At 38.4% G+C, this 10,828-nt stretch overlaps 1 non-coding gene across 1 annotated transcript; it reads right to left on the bottom strand.

Annotated features, from left to right (window-relative positions):
- Positions 1-1,652: 1,652 nt before the first annotated feature.
- LOC121993300 lies at positions 1,653-1,758 on the bottom strand. The gene has a single exon (XR_006115162.1). It is a non-coding gene; the product is annotated as a small nucleolar RNA R71 (small nucleolar RNA).
- Between the last annotated feature and the right edge of the window lie 9,070 nt (positions 1,759-10,828).

Raw genomic sequence — 10,828 nt, 5'->3', positions numbered from 1 at the left:
CATGTAGTAGATCTTGTATTCTAGGATTAAGGGAGTATTTGTATGATGGATTGATGTAATCTCTTATGGATTTGCCATTTTCTTGTTTCAATGACATTATCTTGCTTGTATCAATTAGATCTTGAATGATTGATGGTGGTTTGTGCTTAATTCTCATTCTTGATTGATTGTTTGGATTTCTTATGGACTTGGTAAGGATAAACTCTCACTCGATCATCCGAGGGATCCACGTGACAGGTGCAAGCCCGTGTAACGACGTTTGAGAGATAATCTTGAAGAGGAAATAGGAATATTCAAGAGAGTAGGATGGATTCTATGATTAGCTTCTTGTATCTTTATAGATTAATAAGTTGTGGGCTTCTATGTTGATATCCGAGGAAGGCATAGTAATAGGTGCGCTTCTGTGTAAGGACAACGTAGGTTCATGTCTAATTAATCCTATTTAGATACATTTCTCAGTCCTTAGCCGGTTGTCTTTTGCAAGAGGGAACCGGCAACTTTCTACATGTTTGGCAATTAAGGAATAAGAATTGGTGAACCATTTACATTCAAGAAATCTTACAAAGAAACCGAAACTCCTAGAATCTCCCTTTATCATAACCCAAAACACTAAACTCTTGTTTGTTGATCTCTAATATTAGATTTGTTTACCTTTACTTTACTTTTGAAACGATTGGATAGTTGTTTAGCTAATTCGCATTGAGACATTTCTAGTGCTTATTCCAGTCCCTGTGGATACGATAATCTTTTATATTACTTGCGACATTTCCGTACACTTGCGGAGCGTAACAAGTTTTTGGCGCCGTTTCCGGGGACTGTGCTATAACATTAGGAATTATCAATTGAGTTAGACTAAACATAATTTTTCTTTTTTTCTTTTGATTTGCATAGTTATAACTAATTGTTAGAATTCTGTTTTCGTAAGTTTTTCCTTTCTTGAATAACATTCTTGACAACTCTTTTTGTTGGAATTCTAATTCTAATTCTAACTTTGCATTCTTGATTTCTAGTACTCTAATCTAACTTTTCTCTGTTTTCTCTTTTGATCTTGTTTCTTTCTTCTTTTCTTTTGTAAACATATCTTGCAATTTTTAGCATATGAATTATTCTAGACATTTTTCTTTTTTCTTTTATCTTTTCTTTCTTTTTTTCAGTATGCACTTTCTTTCTTGCAATTTAAATTCTGCATTTGCTTTCTTGCTTTTCATATTGCATTTTATTTCTTGTTTTTGATTCTTGATAATTTTCTTTTTCTTCTTGAATATCCATGAGCACTAACATGTCAAGCAGGACCATGAGAAATTTTTCTACACCCTTTTCTGCAAGATTTTTATCTCCTATTGTGCAACCTCAAATTGAAGTAGAAAGTTTCCAACTAGACCCAGAGATAATTTTCATGATACAAGGTCACAAATTTGGAGGAGAAGTATCAGAAAGTCCTTATCTGCATCTTGAAACATTTTTAGAGATTTGTGATTTGGTGAAATGTGAAGGAGTATCAGCAAATGTAGTTCGATTGATGATATTTCCTTTCAGTATCAAGGATAAAGCAAGGACTTGACTATATTCTCTCTGTTCTCAAAGCATCACAAGTTGGGAACAATTGGAGAAGCAATTTCTGAATCATTTTTTCCCTCCAAGTAGAACGGTGTATATGAGGAATTGCATAACAAATTTTTCTCAGGCATATGGAGAATCATTATTTGAAGCATGGGATAGATTCAAGAGTCTTCAAAGACAGTGCCCTCATCATGGTTTTGAAAAATGGTTGATTTTGCACATATTCTATGGGGGAATTTCTTTCTTAGACAAGACTTTATTGGATTCATCAGCTGGAGGTTCTTTTATGGACAAAAGTGTAGATGAAGCTTATTCGTTAATTGATCAAGTGACATTGAACCTCCATGAATGGTCGAACAAAAGTTGGATGGAATTTCCCTCAGATATTCAAAAAGTGCAAGCTATAAATGTAAGAGAGCCTGTCAAACAAAATGAAATTCAACCACCTAAAAATGTTGAAATTCACAAGTCACAGAGTGAGGAGTTCAAACATTTGGGGGCAAAGCTTGATAGTATTGTTTCAAAATCGTTTAAAGAAGATCCCCCTCCTACACAGTCAAGATCCAATGAAAAGTGTGATGATGTTGGGTTGAGAAGTGGAAAAAATCATGAAGAACTTCTGAAGAACGACATGTTTAGAATTAAGGAGAAGAATAATAGAAGATCACAAGAACTCAGTTCCATTTCTCTGGGAAGTTCCCAAAGGCCAGAAGTACCTTTCCCTCAACGATTAATCACACCAACATTAGATAAGCAAGTTGGACCTCCTCCAAAAGCTCAAAGGGAATTTGGGAAAAAGGGAGTTCAGTCTTTCCCAGGACCTTCACTAAGGGTTCCTTTTCCACAAAGGTTAGTGGGGGTCAATGAAAATAAAGACTTCGGCAAATCCTGTGACACTAATATGGTTGAGTGTAGATTTTTGAATATATATGAAGATGAAGATTTTTCAGATGAGGATTTTATTGATAATGTAGTGGTAAATAAGTTTTCAGATCTATCTCAAAATTTTATAAGGTGTTATAGTGACATCGAATTTTCAGATGATGAATGTGATGTGGTAGATCAACTTAAAACTGCAAGTGAAGTTATTGATCCTCTTGTTATTGATTCTCCTATTGAGGACATAGATGTTGGTTTATTTTTTGATGTATGTGTTGATGATGATGATATGGAAGAATGTGTAGGGAGCTGTGTTGTGGAAGCAGCATCTCAAGGATCACCACCTTTGTCAAGACAACCCTTAGAGGTTTTAAGAATTGATCATGTTGTGGAACAATGTGTAGGGACTTATACAGAGCTAGTAGAGTCTCGAGAATCACCATCATTGATATCATCAACACCTAAGCTAGAGCCAGAACCATCATTTGATTCAGAGGAAGTCACATCTACATGTTTAGAAATTTCAAGTATTTCTCAACAAAGTAAGGTTAGTATTTCTTGTGATCTTTTGGAAAACTTTATGGAGGTACCTATAATTGACTTTGTTGGATGTGATTCAGTTTTTATTACTTATTCATCTTATCTTGATATGGTTCTAGCTCTATACTATATAACATGCTTGTGGGAGATTTGTTTTTCTTTTGGATGTGCAGATTTCACATGGGCCAATAATTGGAAGCTCAATCTGAACCGTCTTCGACCACCTGAAAAAATTTCCAAGAAGACGAAGATGGAGAGAGTTATACTTTACTTTGTAGCTCCTTTGATGAAAGCTCCCTCCATAATAAGAGCCCTTGGTAGGAGGGTTCTAAAATATCTTACCCCTCCAAGAGCAAGATTTAGATGAATCTAATGAGGTGGTCGAGCTAATGACCTTAAACAAGCGCTTCTTGGGAGGCAACCCAAGTTCATTTTCCTTATTTTCTTTTATGTCTTTAGTTCTCTCTTTATAATAAACATGTATCCTCTACTTAATTTTTCTTGTCTATCTTATTGTTGTAGAATTCAAAGTTGTGGAGGAATGTGAGTATTGGATGGAGGAGTATCTTTAAAAACATGAACGTCAACCATTTGGAGCTCATCACTTGGTAACTTCTTTTAAAATCTCCTCCACATTGTTTTTAGTTTTCATTGGGACAATGAAAAATTTAAGTCTGGGGGGATGCATTAGATGCATTTGATTTGCTTTGTTTGTTTTTGTTTTTTCTTATGTCTTGCATTGTGTTTTGATTTTTTGTGGCATACATCTTGAGAACATCAAAATTTCACTTATATGCTTTTTTGGATTCAAGTGAAATGTTAGCACGATTATTGGCTTGATTCATGATGTTCGAATGATGCTAGTAGTAAACTTTGTGTAGTTCTTTTTTTCTATCTTGGGAAGCATTAATAAGCTAAGAATCTTATTGTTATGAGTTTTAGTTTTGGTTCAACCCTAAGGATTTTATCTTCACTACACTTGTGCTTGATGCTTGAATAGTTGATGTCATTGAAATAGTCATGATTCATCTTGTTTGCTTAGTACTTGGTTTCCATGGTGATTTCTCAACTTTCATTTTGGTTACTGGATGAGGCTCAAATCATTAAAGCTCATTTGGAAAAATCAAAATATCCCAACATGTGTGCTAAAAGTACATTTGTGAATAAGTTTTGCATAATGCAAACACTTATAAAAAAAAATTAATAAAAAAACAATAAGGGATATAAAAAACAGTTGTCATGAGTGGAATCTAGCAAGTCACCCCTTTGAGACCGAGTTAGGTTACTGGGGAAATGACTGTTTAGCTTCTCTTGAGATTGAGCACACCTTTGAGACCTTGGGTTAGTTGAGAAATATGAACCAAGTGAATGGTAAGTAAGTGCCTATCACTGGTTACTTGTCTTTCACTGGAAACATTAGGAATTCAAATTTGATGATGACTTGACTAGGACATGGATTGAAACTTGAAGGGTGTTGAGTTACTTTTACACTGCGCACAAGATTCTTATGCTTGAACCATACTTTACTTGTTTCCATGATCATGCTCGTTAATGAAACTTTTTGATAGAGTTAGGAAAGTGCACTGGGTTTTATGAATGTGTTGTAGGACATATGAATTTAGACTTAGCTATTTTGCTAGGACAAGGTTTAAAGAAGGCTGGTGATGTGCGTAGATTATATACTCTTTTATGCATGTTTTTACGCACATTTACATACTTTGAGCATGCTTGATCTATGCATTTTTATACTTCCAGCTTTCCTTTTAGCATATTTACTCTTTTGGTTCGGAGATCTGCTTTTTGTGCATTTTCTATACACAGGAGTCGATTTGGTGAAGAATCTACATCTTTGGGCATGCATTGGAGGAGACGAAGGGAGAAAGCACCGGGCCGTGTACCTCACACGGCCCTGCACTGGTATGGAGCTCGGGTCGTGTGGAGTTTGGCACCAACAGAAGAGAAAGATGACATGGCCGTGTGAACCTCGCACGGCCGTGTCAAGGTTTGAAGCCAACCAGAGCAGTGGATCTACACGGCAGTGTGAGACTTCCAGAGACCAAGCAGGGTGGGCGTGTGCACCACACGGCCGTGTAGCATTCCAGAGCAGAAGGGTTCTGGCCGTGTGGAGTCACACGACTGTGCAGGTTTGAGAAGGAGCTGGACATGGCCGTGTGAATCTCACACGGCCACGGCCGTGTGGCGCCCGATTCCCTCCTCTATTTAAACCCTTCTTCATGAATTGAGAGGGGATCTCTCCCCCTTTGGGAGAAGGCAAGATTTGGTGGTTTCCTCCCATTCTTGGGAGGATTTCTGGGCGATTCAAGGGGAGTTCTTGGCGATTCCGGCTCCGGAGCGAGGATTGGATCCGAAGACAAGGCTTCTTCGTAGATAAGTTTTCTCTTTTCCCCTCTTCTTGTTTTCTTGGATTGGGGATTCAAGGAATGCTTGTAATCTCTATTCTTTCGGGTTTTCTTCCTCGATTCATGGAGTAGATCTTGTATTCTAGGATTAAGGGAGTATTTGTATGATGGATTGATGTAATCTCTTATGGATTTGCCATTTTCTTGTTTCAATGACATTATCTTGCTTGTATCAATTAGATCTTGAATGATTGATGGTGGTTTGTGCTTAATTCTCATTCTTGATTGATTGTTTGGATTTCTTATGGACTTGGTAAGGATAAACTCTCACTCGATCATCCGAGGTATCCACGTGACAGGTGCAAGCCCGTGTAAGGACATTTGAGAGATAATCTTGAAGAGGAAATAGGAATATTCAAGAGAGTAGGATGGATTCTATGATTAGCTTCTTGTATCTTTATAGATTAATAAGTTGTGGGCTTCTATGTTGATATCCGAGGAAGGCATAGTAATAGGTGCGCTTCTGTGTAAGGACAACGTAGGTTCATGTCTAATTAATCCTATTTAGATACATTTCTCAGTCCTTAGCCGGTTGTCTATTGCAAGAGGGAACCGACAACTTTTTACATGTTTGGCAATTGAGGAATAAGAATTGGTGAACCATTTACATTCAAGAAATCTTACAAAGAAACCGAAACTCCTAGAATCTCCCTTTATCATAACCCAAAACACTAAACTCTTGTTTGTTGATCTCTAATATTAGATTTGTTTACCTTTACTTTGCTTTTGAAACGATTGGATAGTTGTTTAGCTAATTCGCATTGAGACATTTCTAGTGCTTATTCCAGTCCCTGTGGATACGATAATCTTTTATATTACTTGCGACATTTCCGTACACTTGCGGAGCATAACAGAAATTGTGTCCTAGTAATCTAGGTTGAGAATGTCCCCAAGAGGAGCTCATAAGGATTGCCATGTTAAACCCTGCAGGTGGACCTATTCCAACATGACAATAAAGTTGAGTGGTACTACTCTTGGAGCTAGATATTAATTAAATGAGTTGTAAGTAACTCACTTAATTAGTGGGCATTCGTAATCTTAAACACAAAGAGACTTACACACTCATGATAAGAAGGAGCCCATAATGTAATTTGGGATTGGTGCGGTAGTGCGGTAATAACTCTCTAGTGGAATGAGTTATTATCGATGAACTTGAGTTGTGTGTTCGGGGCGAGCACGGGATACTCAAGCTCATCGGAAGGCCAAAACCAATTTCTCCTCTAGGTCCCTGTTGTAGTCTCAATAAAGCCTCAAGTCCATCCAAAGAAAAGTCGATCTTGGTGTCCAAGAAGGGGCCGGTTCATTGCTTGGTGACCAAGCAATGACCGGCCACATATTCTCTAGAAGTGGCCGGCCCTTGCCTTGGGTAAGGGGGCCGGACGCGATATTCAAATTAGGAAGGTTGTTTTTGAATTTTTAACTTTCCTCAGATATTTATAATTTGTAAAAAGAGAGATTTTAAAAATTTATAAAATTTTCCTAATTTAAATTAGGCCACAAAGTTTTAAAAGAGAGTTGTAAAATTTATAAAACTTTCTTTTAAAAAGAAATATTATTAGAGATGTTTTAAATTTTAAAACTTTCCTTTTAATATCCACATTAGAAAAAAAAAGAGTTTGTAAAATTTTATTAGAAGTTTTCTTCTTTTAAAATTTTATAAAAAATTTTTTTCTTTCTTTCCCTTTTAATAAGTGGCCGGCCACCTTGCTTGGTGCCCAAGGAAGGGGCCGGTCAAATAATTAAACATCAACAAATAGTTGTTTAATTAATAAATCAATCTAGGATTGATTAATTAAAAGGAAAGAAAAATAAAAAATTAAAAGGAAATAGGAATGAGTCTAATTTTTATAAAACTCTTTCCATAATTTTTCATTGGGAAACTAATATAAAAAGGGGGGAAGAGGAGGCCTTAAAAAATAGAACAATTGATATTGTGTTGTTGGAGATCATCAAGTGGCCGACCCCTCTCCCTCTCTTCCCTTTGCTCTCTTTTGCTCGTTTATGGTGGTGGTGGCCGAATTCTAGAGAAGGAGGAGAAGCTCTACGGGTGGTGTTCGTCTTGGAGGATCGTCGCCCACACGACGTCCAAGAGGAGGCGAGAGATACGGCAGAAGATCTCGAGGTTTTTAGCATACAAGGAAGAGGTATAACTAGTATTTAATTTTCGCATCATACTAGTTAAATGTTCTTTGTATAAATACCAAATACAAGAGGCATTCGATTCTTGTTTTTCGAATTTAATTTCGATGTTGTGTTCTTTTTCTTTTTTCCTTGTGATTTGATTGTTCCTTTTGGTTAACCTAGAGTTATATAAGGAAATTAAATATTAACTTTCCTTAAAAGGCTTTGTCTAGTCTGTGGTGGTTGCTCCAATATCCAAGAAGGCCAAGTGCCTCGCCATGCAGTACTGGAAGCCAATTTTGGAAACTGATATTTAATTGAATTTATAACCTAGGTGATTTGGATCAAACGTGTTAAGTTCCACAGGAGATCTAAACCTAAAAGAACATATAAGTTAAACTTGGAATCAAACGTGTTAAATTCCGTAGGAGATACAAGTTTAACTTAAAAGAACACATGGTAGCTAGGAAAGGTTCAGTTCACGTACAAAATTTTTGTACAGTAGAGCCATTGGGTTTTCCGAGTAGCAACCAATATAAAGAATGCATGAGCTACTTATCAGAGGCTCATGAACAAGGTTTTTCAGAAACAAATAGGAAGAAACATAGAAGTTTATGTGGATGACATACTTATTAAATCTATACGGGATTCTAATTTATGTGCTTACATAGAAGAAACTTGTAGGCCCCTGAGAAGGTACAGACTCAAGCTCAATCCTAGCAAGCTTATTTGGGGCCAAAAGTAAAAAATTCCTGGGATACATGGTGACCGGCCGGGGAATAAAAGTCAATCCCAACAAAGTAAAAGCACTACAAGACATGGCTCCTCCATGAAATTTAAAGGAAGCACAAAGATTGACATGGATTATCGCCCTGTCTCACTTCATCTCTCGGTTAGCCAATCAGAGCCTCCCCTTCTTCAAAATACTCTGACGAGCAACTAAATTTCAATGGGATGAGGACTGCAGCAGGGCGTTTAAGGAGCTGAAAGAATATTTGTCTACTCTTCCTGTATTAGCTAAGCCAGTAGTAGGAGAGACCTTGTGGATGTACTTATTAGCCAACAAACATGTTGTTGGTTCTGTATTAGTGAGGTAGGAAGAAAAAGAATAGTTACCTGTGTATTTTTTGAGCCATTTATTAAAGGGAGCAGAGTACCGATATACGACACTTGAGAAGTTGGCTTATGGATTATTGGTTTTAGCAGCTCGAAGATTGTGTTCTTATTTTCTATCACACCTGATTATAGTATTGACTAATAGCACTCTGGGTCGGGTACTCATTAACTCAGAGGCGTCCGGAAGGTTAATCAAGTAGACGACTGAGCTCAGTGAATATGATATACAGTATCAGCTTCGAACAACCATCAAAGCTCAAGATTTGGTGGATTTCATAACAGAAATACCAAGTCCAGAAACAGAGGAAACCTAGATCATCTATGTTGATGGATCTTCTACTCGACAAGGTAGTGGAGTAGGGATTCTACTTATATCCCCTATAGAAGATCGAATACAACTATCTGTTAGATTGAATTATAGAGCCACCAACAACGAGGCTGAATATGAAGCATTGATAGCTGGCTTGCAGACTGCTAAGCATGTGGGAGCTGCTCGTGTGGTGATTTATTCTGATTTTCAATTGGCAACACAATAATTAACAGGAAACTTTGGAATTAGCAATGAACGACTCAAGTTATATGCAGAGGCATTTGAAAAATTAAAAGCTGAATTTCATGAAGTAAGTATAAAGAAAATCCCCCGAGCAGACAATCAAGCAGCAGATGAACTAGCTAAATTAGCACTACAAGAAAAATGTCATTCAACAACACTCAAACGACAACGGTTTTATACCAAACCGTTGTCTTTTTGCCTTTTAACAACGGTTTTAACCAAAACCGTTGTCTTTTAGCAATTTTTTTGGCCTACGACAACGGTTTTTAAAAATCGTTGTCTATTTATGTTTTTTTAAGACTACGACAACGGTTTTTAAATGCTACAACAACAGTTTTTGAAAACTGTTGTCTATGTGCGCTTTTTTTTGGGATTACGACAACAGTTTTTAAAAGTCGTTGTCTTAAGTGATGTTGAATACTGGTGTTTTTTTTCCTTCGCCGTTTTTTCCCCTTCGCCAATTTTTGCCCCGCTTTTTTTCTTTCCCTCTCCCCGAAAGTTTTTTGCCGCCGCATTCCACCCTTTTATCTTCTCAATCCGTCCCTCTTTTCTCTTTTCTCACAATCTCTCGCTCACCGGAGCCGCGTAGGAGCAGCAGCAGTCCACGAATCCATTAAGGACGCCCTCACCGGCAAGACCTCCGACATGAAATCCACTAACAGTAAGTGTCCTCTACTTCTTCCTCCTGCATCTTCTCGTCGAAAACCCTAGATACTCCTGCATCTTCTCGCCGTCTACGGTACTCTGGGCTCGCCCTCTTCGCATTCCTCTATATAAAGCCCCTTCTATCGTCTTCTTGCTCCACACTCTTCTTCTTCGCCTCCGCGAAGGCTACCCGTGCCACAAATCTTGGTCGTCGAACCCTAATCCTCCTCTTATCCCGTTTCTTTCCTGATTCTGCCAGACTCTTGGAGGAGCGAGACGTGATAATGGGAAAGAGAGTGGAGGAGCTCGATATCGATAATCTATTGGATGAGATTCCCCATCTTCGTCATCGTGGTGTCCTCGATAGACCCGACGGTGCCGGTTTCCACATCGCCGATGAGTTGCCGACGTCGGTCCTCCATGGGGATGGCGGTGGGTGTATCTGGTCTGAGGGGGTTCCGAGCTCATTAGCGGAGCGTTCGCTTCCGTTGGAGGAGACCCTCCTGCTCCAAAACCTTCGCAATGTCCGTCTCGGCGCCGACCGAAATGGACCGATCGATCGTTCCCTGCCCCATACCAACCATCACCGAGTGGGTTGTTTGTTTGGGTCTTCGCTCGACTCTTTTGGACGGGATTCTTTGGTAAATGGGAATGGGAACGCGTCTCTTCCTCAAATCCGGCAGCATTATCCTGGAGTTGTAAACTTGTTTGGGAATCCCTCTTTTGGAACAAGAGAGTTGAAAATTGGTCAAGTTTCGCGACCAAATACCCCTTTCCAGGGAAACGATTCTGGCAATTTTAGTCAATCTGGTAATGGGTCTTATCCAATATCTGATATGTTATTTCACTCACAGATGATTAGAGGAGAACCTTTCTTGGTTTCTGGCGATCAGCTAGTGACAATGGCACGAAAGATCTCTAAGGGAGACTCAATTCCTCGGCAATTGGGGGGGCTTCATTCCCCAAGGAACCAAAGGATTGTTCAGGGAACCAT

This window comes from Zingiber officinale, chromosome 6B (assembly GCF_018446385.1).
Source record: "Zingiber officinale cultivar Zhangliang chromosome 6B, Zo_v1.1, whole genome shotgun sequence".
Classification (NCBI taxonomy): Eukaryota; Viridiplantae; Streptophyta; class Magnoliopsida; order Zingiberales; family Zingiberaceae; genus Zingiber; species Zingiber officinale.
This window is presented reverse-complemented; position numbering and strand designations above follow the sequence as displayed.